This window comes from Rattus norvegicus, chromosome 12, assembly GCF_036323735.1.
Source record: "Rattus norvegicus strain BN/NHsdMcwi chromosome 12, GRCr8, whole genome shotgun sequence".
NCBI lineage: Eukaryota > Metazoa > Chordata > Mammalia > Rodentia > Muridae > Rattus > Rattus norvegicus.
The window spans coordinates 7,593,919-7,615,916 of record NC_086030.1 but is presented as its reverse complement, the minus strand read 5'-3'; the positions used below and the strand labels follow the sequence as shown (position 1 = coordinate 7,615,916).

Here is a 21,998-nt window from a genome sequence, read left to right as displayed (position 1 = left end):
AATGGAAATAGAAACAATAAAGAAATCACAAATGGAGATGACCCTGGAGGTAGAAAACCTAGGAAAGAGATCAGGAGTTGTAGATGCAAACATCACAAACAGAATACAAGAGATTAAAGAGAGAATCTTAGGGGCAGAAGATACCATAGAAAACATTGACACTGTAGTCAAAGAAGATGCAAAAAGCAAAAAGCTCCTAACCCAAAACATCCAGGAAATCTAGAACACAATGAGAAGAACAAACCTAAGAATAGTAGATGTAAATGAGAAGGAAGATCTCAAATGAAAGGGTCAATAAATAACTTCAACAAAATTATAGAAGAAAACTTCCCTAACCTAAAGAAAGAGAAACCCATGAACATACAAGAACCCTACAGAACTCCAAACAGATGGGACAAGAAAAGAAATTCCTCCTGCCACATACTAGTCAAAACATCAAATACACAAAACAAAGAAAGAATATTAAAGGGTTGGGGATTTAGCTCAGTGGTAGAGAGCGTGCCTAGCAAGCGCAAAGCCCTGGGCTCGGTCCCCAGCTCCAAAAAAAAAGAAAAAAAAAGAAAGAATATTAAAAACAGTAAGGGGAAATGGTCAAGTAACATATAAAGGCAGACCTACCAGAATTACATCAGATTTCTCAATAGAGACTATGAAAGCCAGAAGAGACTAGGTAGATGTCATATAAACCCTAAGAGAACACAAATGCCAGCCCAGGCTACTATACCCAGCAAAACTTTCAATTAATATAGATGGAGAAACCAAGATATTCCATGACAAAGCCAAATTTACACAATATCTTTCCACAAATCCAGCCCTATGAAAGATAATAGATGAAAAATTCCAATACAAGGAGGAAAACTACACCCTAGAAAAGGCAAGAAAGTTATCTTCTTGCAACAAACCCAAAAGAAGATACCCACACAAAAATAATTTCACTCTAAAGAACTAAAATAACAGGATACAAAAATCACTATTCCTTAATATCTCTCAACATCAGTGGACTCAATTCCCCAATAAAAAGGCATAGACTAACAGACTGGGTACATAAAAAGGACCCAGCATTTTGCTACATACAAGAAATGCACCTCAGTGACAAAGACAGATACTACCTAAGAGTAAAAGGCTGGGAAATTTTTTCCAAGCAAATGGACACAAGAAACAAGCTGGTGTAGCTCTTCTAATATCGAATAAAATTGACGTTCAACCAAGAGTTATCAAAAAAGATATGGAAGGACACTTTATAATCATCAAAGGAAAAATCTACCAAGATGAACTCTTAATTCTGAATATCTATGATCCAAATGTAAAGGCACCTACATTCATAAAAGAAACTTTAGTCAAGCTCAAACCATCCATTGCACCACACACAATAATAGTAGGAGACTTCAACACACCACTCTCATTAATGAATGGATCATGAAAACAGAAACTAAACAGAGATGCAGTGAAATAAAAGAAGTTATGAACCAAAATGATTTAGCAAATATCTATAGAACATTTCATCCTAAAACAAAAGAATATACCTTCTTCTCAGCACCTCGTGGTACCTTCTCAAAAATTGACCATAAAATTGGTCACAAAACAGGTCTCAATAAATAGGAGATCTCCATGAACTAAGACTGGACTTCAACAACAACAACAATGACAAAAACCAGGAAGCCCACATACACATGAAAGCTGAACAATGCTCTACTCAACGACAACTTGGTCAAGGAAGAAATAAAAAAGAAATTAAAAACTTTTTAGAATTTAATGAAAATGAAGGCACAACATACCCAAACTTATGGGATACCATGAAAGCAGTGCTAAGAGGAAAACTCATAGCTCTCAGTGCCTCTGAAAAGAAACTGGAGAGAGTGTACATTAGCAGCTTGACAGCACACCTAAAAGCTCTACAACAAAAAGAAGCAAATACACCCAAGAGGAGTAGAAAACAGGAAATAATCAAACTTAGAGCTGAAGTCAACCAAGTAGAAACAGAAAGAACTATACAAAGAATCCACAAAACCAGGAGCTGGTTCTTAGAGAAAATCAACAAGATAGATAAACCCTTAGCCTGACGAACCAGAGGGCACAGAAAGAGTATCCAAATTAACAAAATCAGAAATGAAAAGGGAGACATAACAACAGAAACTGGAGAAATTTTATAAAAATTATCAGATCCTATTACAAAAAACTATACTCAACAAAACTGAAAAATCTGGAGGAAAAGGATTCTTTTCTAGACAGATACCAGGTACCAAACTTAAATCAGGATCAGATAAAGCAGTCCCATAACCCCTAAAGAAATAGAAACAGTCATTAAAAGTGGACTGCCTGTTGGAGGAATTAGAGAAAGAACTGAAAGAGTTGAAGGGGCTTGCAACCTTGTAAGAACAACAATGCCAACCAACCAGAATTCCCCGGGACGAAACCACTACCCAAAGACTATATGTGGGCTGACCCATGGCTCCAGCTGCATATGTAGCAGAGGATGGCCTTGTTGGGCACCAATGGAAGGAGAAGCCTTTGGTCCTGCCAAGGTTGAACCCCCAGTGTAGGAGAATGGGGGGGGGCAGGAAGGGGAAATGGATGGGGAGCAGAACACCCTTATAGTAGAAGGGTTGGGAGATGGGATAGGGGCTTATGCCCGGGAAAACAGGAAAGGGAATAATATTTAAAATGTAAATTAAAAAATCCAAAAAGAGTAACAAAAATAAATAATGATCAAGAGAGAGAGAGGGAGAGAGGGAGAGGGGGAGAAGAGAGGGAGAGAAGAGAGAGAGAGAGAGAGAGAGAGAGAGAGAGAGAGAGAGGTAATCTGAATACAAGTGTCATCAGAGCTGAAAAAAAAGAAGTCTCCCAACCAGAAAAAGCCCAGGACGAGATGGGTTTAATGAAGAATTCTATCAGACCTTCAAAGAAGATCTAATACCAATACTCAATAAAATTCTTACAAACTAAAACCAAGAACGCATGAAAATGATCATTCACCATGATCAAGTAGACTTCATCCCAGGGATGCAATATACAAAAATCCATTCATGTAATTTTCTATACAAACAAACTCAAGGAAAAAAACCACACGATCATTGAATTAGATGCTGAGAAAGCATTTAACAAAATTCAATACCCCTTAATGATAAAAGTCTTGAAATTATCAGGAATTCAAGGCCCATACCTAAATATAGTAAAAAGCAATATACAGCAAACCAGCAGTCAACACCAAACTAAATGGAGACAAACTTGAAGCAATCCCACTAGAATCAGGAACTAAATGAGGCTGCCAACTCTCTCCCTACTTATTCAATATAGTACTTGAAGTCCTAGCCAGAGCAATTAGACAACAAAAAGAGGTCAAAGGGATACAAATTGGAAAGGAAGAAGCCAAAATATCACTATTTGCATATGATATGATAGTGTACTTAAGTAACCCCAAAAATTCCACCAGAGAACTCCTAAACCTGACAAACAACTTCAGCAAAGTAGCTGGATTTAAAATTAACTCAAACAAATTAGTAGCCTTCCTCTACTCAAAGGATAAACAAGCTGAGAAAAATTAGGGAAAGGATGCCCTTCACAATAGTCCCAAATAATATGAAATACCTCAGTGTGACTCTAACCAAGCAAGGGAAAGATCTGTATGACAAGAACTTCAAGTCTCTGAAGAAAGAAATTGAAGAAGATATCATAAGATGGAGAGATCTCCCATGCTCATGGATTGGCAGAATTAATATTGTGAAAATGGCCATCTTGCCAAAAGCAATCTACAGATTCAATGCAATCCCCATCAAAATCCCAACTCAATTCTTCATAGAGTTAGAAAAGGCAATTTGCGATAAGCAACACCCCATGAGCAAACTTGAGCCTCGGGACCATAGGTAAGACCAACTTTTCTGCTCCAAACGACCTGACTGGTGGGCTCAGGACACACAAAGGCAAAATTCCTCTAGGACCGCACACTTCCGGTTCTTAGCTGGATTCCAAACTTCGCTGAGCCCTGCCCGCAGTTCACTGCTCCCAAACCCCGTGGGAGAGAGAGCATACCAACGAGACAGGTGGGCACTCCTGAGACTGCAGAGCGGGAGAGACCACCAATACTGCCCACCCCTGCCCACATCCCTGGCCCAAGAGGAAACTGTATACAGCCTCTGGGAAACGGTACATAGGTGCACTGGAGCTGCAGACCTCCTGAGCCCGAGACACCTCCGGAACCTAAAGGGACTGGATTAACAGCTCTCTGCACCCAAATCCCGTGGGAGGGAGGGCTAAAACTTCAAAGAGGCAGACAAGCCTGGGAAGCCAGAAGAGACTACACTCAGCCCACATTTCTGACTCACAGGAACACACAGGAACTCTTCAGGCCCACAGGAACAGCTGAAGATCTTTAGACAGGAAAAAGTACATGCCCGAAAGCAGAACTCTCTGTTCCCATAACTGGCTGAAAGAAAACAGGAAAACAGGTCTACAACACTCCTGTCACACAGGCTTATGGGACAGTCTAGCCACTATCAGAAATAGCAGAACAAGGTAACACCAGAGATAATCTGATGGTGAGGGGCAAGCGCAGGAACCCAAGCAACAGAAACTAAGACTACATAGCATCATCAGAGCCCAATTCTCCCACGAAAGCAAACACTGAATATCCAAACGCACCAGAAAAGCAAGATCTAGATTTAAAATCATATTTGATCATGATGCTGGAGGACTTCAAGAAAGATATGAAGAACTCCCTTAGAGAAACACAGGAAAATGTAAATAAACAAGTAGAAGTCTATAGAGAGGAATCACAAAATCCCTGAAAGAATTCCAGGAAAACACAATCAAACAATTGAAGGAATTAAAAATGGAAATAGAAGCAATCAAGAAAGAACACAGGGAAACAACCCTGGATATAGAAAACCAAAGGAAGAGACAAGGAGCCGTAGATACAAGCATCACAAACAGAATACAAGAGATAGAAGAGAGAATATCAGGAGCAGAAGATTCCACAGAAATCATCGACACAACGGTTAAAGATAATGTAAAACGGAAAAAGCTACTGGTTCAAAACATACAGGAAATCCAGGACCCAATGAGAAGATCAAACCTAAGGATAATAGGTATAGAAGAGAGTGAAGACCCCCAACTCAAAGAACCAGTAAATACCTTCAGCAAAATCATAGAAGAAAACTTCCCTAACCTAAAGAAAGAGATGCCCATAAGCATACAAGAAGCCTACAGAACTCCAAATAGATTGGACCAGAAAAGAAACTCCTCCCATCACATAATAATCAAAACACCAAATGCACAAAATAAAGAAAGAATATTAAAAGCAGTAAGGGAAAAAGGTCAAGTAACATATAAAGGCAGATCTATCAGAATCACACCAGACTTCTCGCCAGAGACTATGAAAGCCAGAAGATCCTGGACAGATGTCATACAGACCCTAAGAGAGCACAAATGCCAGCTCAGGTTACTGTATCCTGCAAAATTCTCAATAAACATAGATGGAGAAACCAAGATATTCCATGACAAAACCAAATTTACACAATATCTTTCTACAAATCCAGCGCTACAAAGGATAATAAATGGTAAAGCCCAACATAAGGAGGCAAGCTACACCCTAGAAAAAAGCAAGAAACTAAATGTCTTGGCAACAAAACAAGGAGAAGAAAAGCACATAAACATAGCCTCACATCCAAATATGAATGTAACAGGAAGCAATAAACACTATTCCTTAATATCTCTCAACATCAATGGTCTCAACTCCCCAATAAAAAGACATAGATTAACAAACTGGATACGCAATGAGGACCCTGCATTCTGCTGCCTACCGGAAACACAAAGACAGACATTACCTCAGAGTAAAAGGCTGGAAAACAACTTTCCAAGCAAATGGTCAGAAGAAGCAAGCTGGAGTAGCCATTCTAATATCAAATAAAATCAATTTTCAACTAAAAGTCATCAAAAAAGATAAGGAAGGACACTTCATATTCATCAAAGGAAAAATCCACCAAGATGAACTCTCAATCCTAAATATCTATGCCCCAAATACAAGGGCACCTACATATGTAAAAGAAACCTTACTAAAGCTCAAAACACACATTGCACCTCACACAAGAATAGTAGGAGATTTCAACACCCCACTCTCATCAATGGACAGGTCATGGAAACAGAAATTAAACAGAGACGTAGACAGACTAAGAGAAGTCATGAACCAAATGGACTTAACAGATATTTATAGAACATTCTATCCTAAAGCAAAAGGATATACATTCTTCTCACCACCTCATGGTACTTTCTCCAAAATTAACCATACAATTGGTCAAAAAGCAGGCCTCAACAGATATAGAAAGATAGAAATAATCCCATGCGTACTATCAGACCACCACGGCCTAAAGCTGGTCTCCAATAACAATAAGGGAAGAATGCCCACATATACGTGGAAATTGAACAATGCTCTACTCAATGATAACCTGGTCAAGGAAGAAATAAAGAAAGAAAATAAAGACTTCTTAGAATTTAATGAACATGAAGGTACAACATACCCAAACTTATGGGACACAATGAAAGCTGTGCTAAGAGGAAAACTCATAGCTCTGAGTGCCTGCAGAAAGAAACAGGAGAGAGCATATGTCACCAGCTTGACAGCACACCTAAAAGCTCTAGAACAAAAAGAAGCAAATACACCCAGGAGGAGTAGAAGGCAGGAAATAATCAAACTCAGAATTGAAATCAACCAAGTAGAAACAAAAAGGACCATAGAAAGAATCAACAGAACCAAAAGTTGGTTCTTTGACAAAATCAACAAGATAGACAAACCCTTAGACAGACTAACGAGCGGACACAGAAAGTGTGTCCAAATTAACAAAATCAGAAATGAAAAGGGAAACAAAACTACAGATTCAGAGGAAATTCAAAAAATCATCAGATCCTACTACAAAAACCTATATTCAACAAAACTGGAAAATCTGGAGGAAATGGACAATTTCCTAGACAGATACCAGGTACTGAAGCTAAATCAGGAACAGATAAACCATTTAAACAACCCCATAACTCCTAACGAAATAGAAGCAGTCATTAAAAGTCTCCCAACCAAAAAGAGCCCAGGTCCAGACGGGTTTAGTGCAGAATTCTATCAGACCTTCATAGAAGACCTCATACCAATACTATCCAAACTATTCCACAAAATTGAAACAGATGGAGCACTACCGAATTCCTTCTATGAAGCCACAATTACTCTTATACCTAAACCACACAAAGTCACTACAAAGAAAGAGAACTTCAGACCAATTTCCTTTATGAATATCGATGCAAAAATATTCAATAAAATTCTGGCAAACCGAATCCAAGAGCACATCAAAACAATCATCCACCATGATCAAATAGGCTTCATTCCAGGCATGCAGGGATGGTTTAATATACGTAAAACCATCAACGTGGTCCATTATATAAACAAACTGAAAGAACAAAACCACATGATCATTTCATTAGATGCTGAGAAAGCATTTGACAAAATTCAACACTCCTTCATGATAAATGTCCTGGAAAGCATAGGAATTCAAGGCCCATACCTAAACATAGTAAAAGCCATATATAGCAAACCAGTTGCTAACATTAAACTAAATGGAGAGAAACTTGAAGCAATCCCACTAAAATCAGGGACTAGACAAGGCTGCCCACTCTCTCCCTACTTATTCAATATAGTTCTTGAAGTTCTAGCCAGAGCAATCAGACAACAAAAGGAAATCAAGGGTATACAGATTGGAAAAGAAGAAGTCAAAATATCACTATTTGCAGGTGATATGATAGTATATTTAAGTGATCCCAAAAGTTCCACCAGAGAACTACTAAAGCCGATAAACACCTTCAGCAAAGTGGCTGGGTATAAAATTAACTCAAATAAATCAGTAGCCTTCCTCTACACAAAAGAGAAACAAGCCGAAAAAGAAATTAGGGTAACAGGGGTTGGGGATTTAGCTCAGCGGTAGAGCGCTTGTTGAGTCCCCAGCCCCGGAAAAAAAAAAAAAGAAATTAGGGAAACGACACCCTTCATAATAGTCCCAAATAATATAAAGTACCTCGGAGTGACTTTAACCAAGCAAGTAAAAGATCTCTACAATAAGAACTTCAAGCCTCTGAAGAAAGAAATTGAAGAAGACCTCAGAAGATGGAAAGATCTCCCATGCTCATGGATTGGCAGGATAAATATAGTAAAAATGGCCATTTTACCAAAAGGGATCTACAGATTCAATGCAATCCCCATCAAAATACCAATCCAATTCTTCAAAGAGTTAGACAGAACAATTTACAAATTCATCTGGAATAACAAAAAAACCAAGATAGCTAAAACTATTATCAACAATAAAAGGACTTCTGGAGGAATCACTATCCCTGAACTCAAGCAGTATTACAGAGCAATAGTGATAAAAACTGCATGGTATTGGTACAGAGACAGACAGATAGACCAATGGAATAGAATTGAAGACGCAGAAATGAACCCACACACCTATGGTCACTTGATTTTTGACAAAGGAGCCAAAACCATCCAATGGAAACAAGATAGTATTTTCAGCAAATGGTGCTGGTTCAACTGGAGGTCAACATGTAGAAGAATGCAGATCGATCCATGCTTATCACCCTGTACAAAGCTTAAGTCCAAGTGGATCAAGGACCTCCACATCAAACCAGATACACTCAAACTGAAAGAAGAAAAAGTGGGGAAGCATCTTGAACACATGGGCACTGGAAAAAATTTCCTGAACAAAACACCAATGGCTTATGCTCTAATATCAAGAATCGACAAATGGGATCTCATAAAACTGCAAAGCTTCTGTAAAGCAAAGGACACTGTGGTTAGGACAAAATGGCAACCAACAGATTGGGAAAAGATCTTTACCAATCCTACAACAGATAGAGGGCTTATATCCAAAACATACAAAGAACTCAAGAAGTTAGACCGCAGGGAGACAAATAACCCTATTAAAAAATGGAGTTCAGGAGATGCTATCTAGTGGGTGGATTGGAGAACTGGAGAACTTAGTTTTCACTCAGAACAGGTGAAAGTGTGGCCAGGAGATAAGGATGGAATTACAAGAGAGATTTGCCTTCATCCATAAATAGCTCTGGGAGAGTCCATGGGCAGCAGAGCACCAGAAGGAGAGACTAACAAGAAGTCACTTTCCCTAAGTACAGGTCACCATCATGATGCCCCCTCAAGTCCTCATTTCAGGTCTCCTACTCCTTCTCCCAGCAGCTTGGACCACTACTGTGACATCATCAGATCAGCTTTGGAATAATCACACCGAAGTGGTCCCAACACAATCGCCCCTGAAGATCTCCACTAAGGACCTCTATATTGGAACCTCTGTGTCTGCTGCACTCCTGATCCTCCTTGCAGGTGTCCTGGCTGTCCTAAAGTACAGACACAGAAGAAAGAAGATCCTGGAGAGTGCCGTTGTCTTCCATGGATTTCAGAATGGAGTTTTTCAAAGCACAGAGCAATCCCAAGCTGTAGACGTCTACGTCATCGAAGACAGTAAAGTTCCAGTTGCCCATTGAGGGGCCATCATCCCAAGACTGTAGAAGAAAGAATGGGATATAAACATGCTGTTATATATTTTCTGTCAGTTCATGTGGTTCCCACTTGCCAGTAGTCATGGAGAGAGTGGCCCTCTCGCTGTCCCCAGTCCTAGTCACTGTTTGTATAGCACTCATTCTTACCACACACTGGGAAACATTCTGTCAAACAGGAACGGTTTAGAATTGCCTGTGTTCTTTAGGTGTCCCAAGTTGTGTCTGTGAGAGAAAATCATTGGTAATGAAGAAAAGGGACTTCTATCTTAGTTACTGAAACCATCAAGAAGAGAGGAATAAGATTTTAAAATAAAAATGTCTACATAAATAAATAATGCAAGTGGAGAGGGAAAGACTTAATTTAGAAATGCCTCATGATTGTGTTTTCTTTCTTTTACTGCAACTTAAAACATTATTTTTCTCACCTTACCCCAAGGAGCTTAAGTCATGGGAGCTGCAGGTTTAATTGATCTGGTAAACAGAAAGGAGTCTAGACATGTCCATGCTATCTAATGGCAGGCAGGCAGGCAGGCAGGCAGGCAGGCAGGCAGGCAGGCAGGCAAAAAAGAGAGCTTCTTTCTTCCAATGTCCCAATTTTCTTCCAAATCTCCGGCAGAAGGTGTGTCCCAGATTAAAGGTGTGTACCAACATGCCTGGGTCTGGGACTTGCTTTGTCCCAAGTGACCTTGAACTCAGAGATCTCCTTGCCTTAAACTGCTAGGATTCATAGCCACTTTACATCAAGATCGCCATACCAAGATCCAGGTCAGAATCCTGTATCTCATAGCCTCAAGATTAGGATCAAAGGTGAGCCTTCCAACTCTGGATTGTAGTTCATTCCAGATATGGTCAAGTTGTTAGCCAGAAATAGCCACTGTACCCACTGAGCTCTGAATTAGGAGCTAAAAGGAGGCAATGCAGAATGGGAGGAGAGATGAGGGAGCGGGACTCAGTTAGAGAAGTCCTGTTGCAGGTAGGACAGTGTTTGGGGCTATCGCTGGTTTCATATAGAGGTCTAAGCTTCTAACTGTCTCCAGCCATGTTTATATTTAAACGTGTTTCAGAAAACAAAGCAGGCTGGAGAGATGGCTCAGAGGATAAGAGCACTGACTGCTCTTCCCAGAGTTCCTGAGTTCAAATCCCAGCGACCACATGGTGGCTCACAACCATCTGTAATGAGATCTGATGCCCTCTTCTGGTGTGTCTGAAGACACCTACAGTGTACTCATATACATAAAATAAATATTTAAAAAAAAATAAAAAAAAGAAAACAAAAAAAAATGGAGTTCAGAGCTAAGCAAAGAATTCGCAGCTGAGGAATGTTGAATGGCTGAGAAACACCTAAAGAAATGTTCAACATCTTTAGTCATAAGGGAAATGCAAATCAAAACAACCCTGAGATTTCACCTCAAACCAGTGAGAATGGCTAAGATCAAAAACTCAGGTGACAGTAAATGCTGGCAAGGATGTGGAGAAAGAGGAACACTCCTCCATTGTTAGTGGGATTGCAGACTGGTACAACCATTCTGGAAATCAGTCTGGAGGTTCCTCAGAACATTGGACATTGAACTACCTGAGGACCCAGCTATACCTCCTTTAGGCATATACCCAAAAGATGCCCCAACATATAAAAAAGACACGTGCTCCACTATGTTCATAGCATCCATATTTATAATAGCCAGAAGCTGGAAAAAACCAGATGCCCTTCAACAGAGGAATGGATACAGAAAATGTGGTACATCTACACAATGGAATATTACTCAGCTATCAAAAACAATGACTGTATGAAATTCATAGGGAAATGGATGGATCTGGAAAATATCATCCTGAGTGAGGTAACACAACCACAGAAGAACACACATGGTATGCACTCATTGATAAGTGGATATTAGCCCAAATGCTTGAATTGCCCTAGATGCACAGAACACATGAAACTCAAGAGGGATGATCAAAATGCAAATGCTTCACTCCTTCTTTAGTAGGGGAACAAGAATACCCTTGGCAAGGAATAGGGAGGCAAAGATTAAAGTAGAGGCAGAAGGAACACCGATTCAGAGCCTGCCCCACATGTGGCCCATACATATACAGCCACCCAATTAGACAAGATGGATGAAGCAAAGAAGTGCAGGCCAACAGGAACCAGATGTAGATCTCTCCTGAGAGACACAGCAAGAATACAGCAAATACATAGGCTAATGCCAGCAGCAAACCACTGAACTGAGAATGGGACCCCCATTTCAGGAATCAGAGAAAGGACTGAAAGAGCTTGAAGGGGCTTGAGACCCCATATAAACAACAATGCCAACCAACCAGAGCTTCCAGGGACTAAGCCACTACCCAAAGACTATACATGGACTGACCCTGGGCTCCAACCGCATAGGTAGCAATGAATGGCCTAGTAAGAGCACCAATGGAAGGGGAAGCCCTTGGTCCTGCCAAGACTGAACCCCCAGTGAATGTGATTGTTGGGGGGAGGGCGGTAATGGGGGGAGGGTGGGGAGGGGAACACCCATATAGAAGGGGAGTGGGAAGGGTTAGGGGGATGTTGGCCCCGAAACTGGGAAAGGGAATAACAATCGAAATGTAAATAAGAAATACTCAAGTTAATAAAAAAAAAAAGAAATAAAGAAAAAGCAATTTGCGAATTCATCTGGAATAACAAAAAACCCAGGATAGTGAAAACTATCCTCAACAATAAAAGAACTTCTGGGGGAATCACCATTCCTGACCTCAAGCTGTACTATAGAGCAATCATGATAAAAACTGTATGGTATTGATACAAAGACAAGCAGGTAGATCAATGAAATAGGACTGAAGACCCAGAAATGAACCCACACACTGTTGGTCACTTGATCGTTGACAAAGGAGCTAAAACCATCCATTGGAAAAAAAGACAGCATTTTCAACAAATGGTGCTGGGTTAACTGAAGGTCAGAACGTAGAAAATATCATCCTGAGTGAGGTAACCCAATCACAAAAGAACACACATGGTAGGCACTCACTGATATGTGGATATGAAAAAATTCACAGAGTCATATGAAGCTCAAGAAGAAAGACCAAAATGTGGATGTGTCGTTCCTTCTTAGAAGGGAGAACAAAATACTCACGGGAGGAAATACAGGGACAAAAAGTTGAGCTGGGACTGAAGAAAAGGTCATCTGGAGACTGGGGTTCCATCCCATATGCAGCCACCAAACCCAGTCACTCTTGCTGTTGCCAAGAAGTGCTTGCTGACAGGATCCAGATATGTGTGTCTCCTGAGAGGCTCTACCAGAGCCTTACTGATACAGATCAGGATGCTTACAGCTAACCATTGGACTGAACAAGGGGACCCCAATGCAGGAGTTAGAGAATAGACTGAAGGAGCTGAAGGGGTTTGCAACCCCATAGGATGAACAACAATATCAACCAACCAGACCCCACCAGAGCTCCCAGAGACTAAACCACCAACCAATGAGTACACATGGAGAGACCCTTGACTCAAGCTGTGTATGTTGCAGAGGATGGCAGTGTCCAGAATCAATGGGAGGAAAACCCCTTGGTCCTGTGAAGGCTCATTTTCCCAACGTAGGGGAATGCCAGGGTGTTGATATGGGAATGGGTTGATGGGAGTAGGAGCATCCTCATAAAAGCAGGGGCAGGTGGAGGGGGTAAGGGAAAGGGGGGGAAGGGAATAACATTTGAAATGTAAATACATAAAATAGCCAAGAAAAAGAAAATAAAAAAAAAAAGAATCCCAGCCTCAGAGCAAAGCTACAAACCCATCTATAAAACACAGCCATAAATCCCAGTAAGAGATTCTAACATAGAGCAAAGCCATAGAACAAAGCCACAGAATACAACTACAAAACGCAATGTAAAACCCAACCATAAGATGGGGAGCCACAAATCTCAACCATAGGCTTAAAACCAACCTCAGAGGCCAACACGAAAGGAGCCACACAAGGCATAGAACCCACACAGAGGTACTTAAAAGAGGGGAGGTATCAGGCTCACCAAGGGGTGCCTGCGTGATATATACAGAAGAAACATTAGGAGAAAACATTTCTTGCTTTGTCACCATGGCTGTGTGCCTGGAGTAGAGAGCCCCAGAGCCTTAAACACAACTCGAAGGGGGTGGAGGGAGGGCACAGTCAGCAACTAATTCCAGCCACCTTGACTTCTTGAATCATGTGCCTCTGTTGATCATATATGCTTAATTTTTCTTAACTTTTTTTTACTTTTGTTGTCTTTTTTTCACAATATAGAATAGGGTGCTTTTAAAAGAACAAGAAAATATTGACAGAACAAACCTAAAACAGTAAATAGTGCATGCTACCACCATCATCATGACAACTACTTCCTAACAAAGTTTCTCTGTCTTTCCTCTTTACCACCATTCATTTTTTTCTTTCTTGTACTTTTGAGATTATAATTAAAAGATTTCTTCTTTCCCTTTCTTCCCTCCAAACCCTCTGACATTCATCTTCCTACTCTCCTTCAAATTTATGGACTCCTTTTTCCCTAATTTGTTACTAATTGAACACACACATAAACATTTCTGTATATATACATATATATGTGTGTGTGTGTGTATATATATGTCTAAATATTACTTCCTTATCCTCTCGTTCTAACTATCTTCCTACCACCTCATCCACAATGTATCCCTGAGCCATAGGTGTGGGAGTCGTCTCATAGAGATATTCATTGGGACTGGACTCTACAACAATGCATTTTTGATTGGTTGTGGTTTTTTTTAGTGGTCTCCATATATTGCAAAGAGAAGTTTACTTGATGAGGTGTGAGGACTATATTTATCTGTATATATAAGGAAACATTTTTAGACTACAGTTATGAATGATACTGGTTTAGTATATTGGTAGCTGTATTTTTCCCTCCAAGACTCACAAACTATTAGGCCTGGGTATTTGACTAGGTGTCCAGTGTTGAGTGGGTCTTGTTTTTGTTGCTGTTGTTTTGTTTTGTTTTGTTTTAAGATAGAGTCTCCTGTGTCACATGCTAGTCTTGAACTCATTACGTAACTGAGAATGGCCTTGAACTGATGATCCTCCTGCCTCCATCTTCCCAGTGCTGGGATATCAGTCATATGCCCACCATGCCTGGTTTGTGTAAATGGAACCCTGAAACAAGGCAAACACTTTACTGACTGAGCTACATCCTCAGCTCTCTCTTTGATTTTTTTTTTACAAAGTATAGTTATTTCTCACAAGCTGACCTCAAACTAACAATCTTCTGGCCTCTCAAGTGCTAAGACTATAATCATAATTCTGGTATCCACCCATGATGTTATAAGGCTTTTCAAATGTGCAGGGTCTGAATCAGCTAAGGGGTTACGGTTTGAATAAGTATCTCCAAGTGTTCTGTGCTGGAAACTTATTAAAATTACACATCAATGGTTTCCTGGTTTTATTTCTATTACTGTGATGAAATACGTTTACAAAAAACAACATAGAAGAACAGAGGGTTTATTTCAGCTTATTAATTCCGGGTAACTGTCTGTTGTGGAGAAGTCGAGATAGGAATGTCCGCTAGTCACATTGCACACACAATCTACATCCTCCCCCCAGGAGTGAATATGTGCATGCTTACTTATTTGCTCCTTATGCTCAGGGCAGTTTCAGTTTCTCCATTATCACATAGTTCAGGACTCTGCCTAGGGAGTAATGCTACCTACAATGTACTGTGGCCTGAAATCAATTAGCAATTAAGACGGTCCGCCCACAAGCCAGCCCAATTTAGACTATCCCTCCAACAAGCTATTTCACAGTGATTCACAGTGGGTTGGGTTGACAATTAAAGCTAGCCATCGCAAACAATATTTGAGAGATCAGGCTTTTTTGAGTCATGAAGACTGCCCAAATCATAGTGGACCAGATCTCTCTCTTGGGGTGTTCTCACAATCCTCTTGAAAAGTCAACAAAAGGGAAGGATGTTCCCAATGAAAGAAATCTTATGACTTTGAAGAATAGTGACCCTTTGTTAGTGCATGTGTATGGGAAAATAACCTGGTCTCTTCAAAAGTTTCTGATGACGTAGAAGGAATTTAACAACAGTTCTAATGGTGTTTAAGCCACAAAAGAACATTCTGCCCTTTATGGCTAGCCACCAAGATGGTGCTGCAGTTTTCTCCATAACAACAGTTTAACAAAACAGGAGGCATATGACTTCTTATTGGTCACAGAGAAAACTGGGGACCATCTAGAGACAGAGAGATCAAGAGCAAAATGAAGGCCAAGCGTCTTTATAACAATTTTCAAAGAAAAGGCAAAGCCAACAGATCTCTTTTCAGTGGCTTCCAGTTCGTCAGAGTTGTCCCCGATTGCCTGGCACCTGACCCTGGTGTAACTAAGGCAGATGTAAGGTCATCATCAAGCAGGGCTGAGTGTGAGCTTTAGATTGGTCGATTTACACATAAAAGACTTACAACTGGGTAAACCTGTTAGTTCTGGGCTCTCAAAGTTAGCTAATCCTGGCTGATGCTCCAGGTGGCAAGGTGAAGCATCTGTGGGCAGAGCTCAAGGTCTGTTGTTTACTTAACAGGTGAAATGCCCAGGGCTGCAGAGACAAAGCATCAGAAGACTCAGTGGGGCTGACAATAGAGTGTAACTAACCTGTCATCCATGAAACTCTGGGCTTGAGCCCCAGAACCACACAAGCTCGGTGAGCAGTGCATGCCTATCTTTCTAGCACTTAGGAAGTAGAAGCAGGTTCAAAAGTTCAAGGTCATCTTTGACCACACACTGAGTTCAAGCCTGACCTGGGCTACATAGTGAGACCTGCCTCAGACAAACAAACAGCTGAAGTTGAGAGGACAGTAAAATGTTTACTGTGCAAGAATGAGGATTGAGATCGATCTCCCCAAACCTATGTAAAAAATCTGGGCTCCTTGGGATCTGGCCTGGAATGCCCATGCCTGAAGGGTGTGAATTTATAACTAATGTTATATAGTATATATTATATATTATATAGTTGTATGTGACATATAACTCACTGTGTCAGTCAACCAAGGAGAATCTATCTAGAAACTGGTAACGAGAGATAGATAAATGGCTCAGTGATTAAGAGCATGCAGTGTTCTTGCAGATGACACACAATCAGTTCCCAGCACCCACATCAGGCAACCCACAACCTTCAATAACTCTAGCTCCAGGGAATACAATGCTGTCTTTTGGTCTGGACATCTTCATTCAACTGCACATTCCTACACAGAGTCATACACAAACAGAGAGAGAGAGAGAGAGAGAGAGAGAGAGAGAGAGAGAGAGAGAGAGAGAATCGTCTTATATATAGCCTGTCTCATCTCCCTTCACAGCTGGCTGAAGGCTTGAAGATAAGACTAACTGAGGCATCGTGTGTGCATGTGTGTGCACACCTATGCATGTATGTGGGGAGGTATACATGTGCTGGTGCACATGTATGTATGTGCATAATCATGTGTGTAAATGTGTATATAGAAGCCAAAGGAAAATTTCCGGTGTCCCTTTTCAGGTGCTGCTCACTGATTCTGGTTTTTTGTTTTTTCTTCATTTGAAACTGGGTCTCTCATTAGCCTGGAACTTACCAAGTAGACTGAGCTGCCAGCAAGCCTTAAGGATCGTCCTGTCTCCACCTCCCCAGTGTAGGAATTACAAGTCTGTGCTACATTCTGATTTTCTTTAAACGTAGGCTCTAGTTTTTGAACTCAGCTCCTCATGCTAGCATAGCAGGTGTTTTACCGGCTGAATCAGTTCTCCAGCTCTAGTGAAGTATCATTGCATTTTATAGTGTTCTACTCCATACCACCAATCCCATACAGGTCTCCTCCAGTCATTGTCTTCAGTTGGCCAGGAAATAATTCAGGATGCCAGGAAAAACAAACTTTTGTAGGACACACCCCAAATGAGGACAAACATCTGTGATGGTGAGGCTACTCCATTATAGGACTTCTTCCAGCCACTTGTAGAAGAAGAAATCAGACCATAAATAACCAGACCCTGTCTAGAACAGGATTGCTTAGTTATGCCTATCTCTTCCTCTTTACTCCAAATTCTTCATCTACTTAAACCTAAGGCTCATGTCAGGTCCCCAAAGACAGACTCGGGGGTCACTTCCTGTTTTCCTTTATCCAGTGTGGCCTCATTGATTAAATCTTTCTCTGTTTTTCACTGCTACTCACCTGGATTTTTTTTGACATTTATTTATTGATCTTGTGTGAGGCATACACATGCCACAACACATATGTGGACAGCTTGCAGAGGTCAGTTCTCTCCTTCCACCACGTGGGTCCCAGGATTGAACCTGGATCTTCAGACTTGGCAGCAAGCACCTTTACCCACTGAGTCTTCTCTGAGCTCTACTCTTTTATTTAACCGGTATGTTGGGAAGGTGACTCAACTTGTCTTCTGAAACTCCTAGAGCTAGGTTTGTCTGTACAGCTCCACTCTCAGGCTGTTCCCACGGCTATTATACCCGCAATGCAAGCATGCCCACACCACAGCTTGCCAAAATCTGGTCTTGGCCAATCTGATATCAGATTGTACATGACCTTAAAAGAGATGGAGGATAAAAAGGAGGAGGATCTGTCCCAGAGGCAAAACACCCTACCTCTCAGTCCCTGAAGGAGTTTGAGAATTATTTCAGCATTTCTGCTATTGTTACAGAATGTTACAGGCTGGGTGAATTATAAACTACAAAAGTGCATTTGTTCTGAATTCTAAAGACTGAGATGGCAAGATAGTGCCATCATCCCTCAAAGACATTCCTGGCATGTCAGAACACAACAGAAAAGTAATAAAACACAAGAAAGTTTGAGTTATACTTATCTTTTTGTTAACAAGCACGTTTTCCTGTTGTAATAATCCTTACATGGGAGCCTAGTGCTTGTGGCTTAGTCCCATTGTAAAGATGTCAACTTTGGAGAGAATAGTGATTTTAAAAAAAAAAAAGGTTAATTCAAAGATACCAGTCAGTGAGACGAGGAGAGGAAGAAGGGAAGGTCAACCCAAACGAAGCATATGTAAAAGAAACATAAGAAAACGTGTTACTTTGTAAGCTGATTTTAAAATATCTCTTAATCTTCTTATTTCTTTTTCAGTGATGGGAATGGATCAAGAGTTTCAATGGAGATAGGCAGGATTCTAAGCAAGTACTCTCTCTACCAATGAGCCAGGGCCAAAGCACCTCATTGGGAAATCCTAGCAGGGACTTACACTTGAGCCACACTCCTAGCCCCAAAGTATTAAACTGTTGATTCTTTTTCCATATGTGGATTGAGGGTGTTGCCCAAGGATAGGGCACTTACTTAGCATGCATGAAATTCTAATTTCCATTTCCAACACAATACCTTTTTTACTTTGGTTTTACTTTGGTGATTATGACATAATTTTTTCTTTCTTCCCTTTCCTGCCTACAGACTCTTCCATATAACTTTCTTGGCTCTCTTTCAAAGTCATGGACTCTTTTATTGATTAACACACAGCAGCGCGTGCGCGCACGCACACACACACACACACACACACACACACACACACTCCTAACTATAACTTGCTTAGTCTGTATAATTGTATAATTGTATATTACTTGTATGTCTATTTGCTGGTCTGATTATTTGGTATTGGATAACAGTTATTATGCTCTTCCTTGGAGAAAGCTTTCCCTCACACCCAGAATTCCTCAGTTGCCTGTAGTTATTTATATAGGGTTGAGATCTCATGAGCTTTTAAAATATTAATTATTCATTCATTTATTTATTTATTGTCTATGAATGCTTTATCTGCATGAACACCTGAGTTCCAGAAGAGGGCATCAGATCCCATTACAGATGGTTGTGAGCCACCTTGTGCTTGCTGGGGAATTGAACTCAGGACCCCTGGAAGAGCAGCCATTGCTCTTAACCACTGAGTCATCTCTTCAGTCTGCCTCATGGCTTTTATTTGTCTACTTAGGCATGTACATTGTTGTTATCCTTGTTCAGCTTACGTTTAAAGCAGCCATGTTAGTGAGATTTCATGAATGCAGCTTCTGACATTACTAGGAGACACAATCTCAAAACAAAACCCCCGATCCTCTGGCTTTTAAAATCTGTCTGCCCCCTCTTCTGCAATGTTCACTGACCTTTAGGTACGGAAGTTTTATTGTAGACGTATCCATTAAGACTGAGATTTACAATCCTGCATTTTGACTAGTTGTGGTTTTCTATAGTGGTCTCCATCTATTGCAAAGAGAGGGTTATTGATGAAGGCTAAAGACTACCATTGTCTAAGGATTTATGGATAGATGTTTAGATTGTTATCGGGGTCATACTGGCTTAGTAAAGTGGAGGCTAGAGACTCTCCACTATCACTGAGTCGTTAGCTAGGTTTCCAGTACTAGACCTGGTTTGCACTTTGTTGGTCTCAAGTCCAATTAGAAAGTTGTGTTTACCACTGAGATACACATGCCACTACTGCACTCACATCTATGCTGGTCACTCATATGGTTCATACCCAGCATAGCTGGGTAGGACTGCTGGTCACCGCCCACCTTTAGAGCTTGTATAGAGAATTCTGGTGCCATGAAAGTTAGTCTCGATGGAGGGACATTCAAGTTAGATCTAGCTCAGGGCTATCTGGCCCCTGTGTCTGAAGTGCATGGTGTCTTCAGCAATAGGGACTTACTTTCTACATGTAGGGGGACAATAAAGAAAAACAGTAGTAGTCTGCATGTTTTGGAGATTTCTTGGACAGTCCTGGCCAAAAACTGAAAAGAGGCATTCTCCTGTCTGATATTGGGGATTTTGTTAGGTGACCTTTGGCTCTTGGATGGGATTTTGTCAGGTCAGTTGAGAAAAGTTCATTTAAACTGTATTACATTGTTATAGTGTTCTTTTAGGTATAGTCAATGGTATGATTCCTTCTGGCTTTTCCCAATATCCCTATTGTTATTTTACCTGCATTCATCCTTCCTCTGTATTGACTTCCCTCCCCATCCTTAAAGAGTCTTCTCTTTTCCAGGTGTATCCTAAGGAAAAGCACACAAGTAGGTTTTCCAGTACTAAACGATCAGCCCTGAAAACATATGTACATTATATGAATGGAACAAGTATATTTATGAATAGATATAAATGCAATAGCAATAGTGAAAAAGAGGCCATGAATTTGAAAGAGAGTAGGAAAGGGTAGGTGGAAGGGCTTGGAAGGAGAAAAGGAAAGGGAGAAATATGATAATTATATTATAATCTCACAGTGCGAAAGCTGAGGTCAGAGACCAACTCGCAGGATTATATGTCCTCTTACCTTTGTGTGAGTTTCAGGGATTGAACTCAAGCTGTCAGGCTTGGTGGCAAGTACCTTTACCCACTGAGCCATCTCCCCAGGGTCTTTTATTTTCAATTTTTAATACATTTTTTCAGTTTTTGTTTTTTTAAGGTAGGGTTCCTCTGTGTAGCCCTATCTGTACTGGAACTCACAGAGATCTTCCTGCCTCTGCCTCCAAGTACTAGGAGCATACATTTTAATTTGTCTATGGAGACAAAGTGTCTAAATGTCAGAGAATGCTTGTGGAGGTCAGAGGACAATTTGTGAGCATTAAGTCTTTCCTTCAACCTTGTAGGTCTTGGGGATCAAACTAAGGGCATCAGGATTGGCAGCAAGTACATTTACTGACTAAGTCATCTCACTGTGCTGTCTCTTTCTTTATAATAGCAGCCAAGGGTACAATTGATATTTCTTAGCTGGAGACATAGCCTTCCACAACTGAGTTGATGGCCTCTGGGATGGCTCTGGCATGCCTTTCTAACATGCCTAAGTAATTCTGACTCCCTAGAATATTGGGCTCTCTCCTCGCTATTTCATCTCTAAAACAGTGCCTCCTCCTCTGCCCACCTCAGAGTTATATCATCTCATATCTGTAGAACATTGTGTAAAGCTACTTTCCAGAAATCCCTGTCTGGGTGTGAAGTCAGTGTGCAAAAATGAAAGACGTGATTTAGTGTGAGGCCAGCCTGAAGGCTGGGCAATGTGACAGAACTATAAAATTCCAGGTAAAATGAGGGAGGGACTCAGGAGGTCCCACCCCATACTGAGAAGATACTAACAATGATAGCTGCTGGAGGGCAGAGAGTCCGTTTTCTTCATGGGCATGCCCCTGGTCCCCAGTAGTTGGATCCATAAGATGTGCATATGGGTAGCACTAATTAGATGCAGTAGAATTTTTTTAACAGGATAAAAAGTTGGGAGAGGGATGTGGGAGGAGACGTGAGAAGAGTTGGATGAAGGAGCAGAAACTGGTTATGATCAAAATACACTGTACACAGACAGGAAATTCTCAAAGAATAAATATAAAAATATTTACTTTTTAAAAAATGTAACCAGGCAGTGGTGTCTCATGCCTTTAAATTCCAGCACTCAGGAGGCAGAGGCAGGTGGATATCTGTGAATTCAAGGCCTGGCTGGTTTACAAAGCAAACCCCAGGACAGCCAGGGCTACACAGAGAAACCCTG

The 21,998-nt window shown here is 40.8% G+C and overlaps 1 pseudogene; it reads left to right on the top strand.

Moving 5' to 3' along the window:
* The first annotated feature begins 9,165 nt into the window (after positions 1 to 9,165).
* Positions 9,166 to 9,522, top strand: Dppa1-ps1 (developmental pluripotency associated 1, pseudogene 1; annotated as a pseudogene).
* The last annotated feature ends 12,476 nt before the right edge of the window (positions 9,523 to 21,998 follow it).